Genomic DNA, 995 nt, shown 5'->3' on the forward strand with positions numbered 1-995 from the left:
TAATATATAATACGTTAGAGGAAATTTGAAAACGCAGAAAAGTATAAAGAAGAAAATATAAATCACACAAAATTCCTCTATTAAAAAAACAACCAGTATTACAGTTTTGGTGCATTTTCTTGCTTTTCTCAAGTCCACTGACATTATAACCTGTAGGAGTGGTTGTAAGACTTCGGGTGGGAAGAAGAGGGGGTGGGTAGGGCAGAGCTGAGCGCTGCTGGCTAATGGTTTGACACTTTCTGGAAGCTCAGCTCCCGTTTCCTCATCTGCAACCCCCATGGGCTTTGATAAACACACAGGTGTGAGTGAAAGCAATTTTTATGAAAGTTTGCTAGTTACTCTCCTTGATGGCAGGGACCCTGTTTTCATGCCCTTTTATGTGCCCAGAATTTAGAAGACCGCCTGGCCTGTGGAAGCCTTCTACATAATTTTATTTTTTAAATGATGATGATCACTTCTCTGCTTTTTGGCTAAGATCAAGTGTAGTATCTGTTCCTATCAGTTTAAAACGGTGATTGTGATGAAGTCTTTTGAATACACTGGCGTCCAAACATTTTACCACATTTTATTATACAAATGTTCATGTTCACACTTTTTTAACAGTGTGTCATGTATTTCAAAGAAATCTGATGTGGAGCCCAATATCTGATAGCATTTACAGAAGCAGTGTAGCCCCCGTTAAGGGGAAGGGTATAAGAGCCCACCCTACACCCTCTTGTCCCCAGGGTATCCCCCACAGGGTCTTCATGGAAGCTTAGGGCACGATTTGAAAAATAGTTTCAGCAACAGTTTGCAAACCACTCTTTTAATTATTTGATGGCAGAAATGGGGCTCTGGGACACAGCAAAGTAAAGGAGGTTTCAGCCTCTCCCAGAGCCCCATTCAATAGCCACTCAGTCCTTTCCCTCATTCCAGCTTCCCCAAGAGAAAAGGGGCCACAGCAAGCAGTATTGTGGGGACAGCAGCTGGCGTTCACCAGCCTGAGCTGAGGCCCT

At 43.0% G+C, this 995-nt stretch overlaps 1 non-coding gene across 1 annotated transcript; it reads left to right on the top strand.

Annotated features, from left to right (window-relative positions):
- Window positions 1-450: 450 nt before the first annotated feature.
- On the top strand, window positions 451-642 carry LOC132495530 (U2 spliceosomal RNA). The gene has a single exon (XR_009533263.1). It is a non-coding gene; the product is annotated as a U2 spliceosomal RNA (small nuclear RNA).
- Window positions 643-995: the final 353 nt, after the last annotated feature.

The sequence above is a fragment of the Mesoplodon densirostris genome, chromosome 8, assembly GCF_025265405.1.
Source record: "Mesoplodon densirostris isolate mMesDen1 chromosome 8, mMesDen1 primary haplotype, whole genome shotgun sequence".
Taxonomy (NCBI): Eukaryota; Metazoa; Chordata; class Mammalia; order Artiodactyla; family Ziphiidae; genus Mesoplodon; species Mesoplodon densirostris.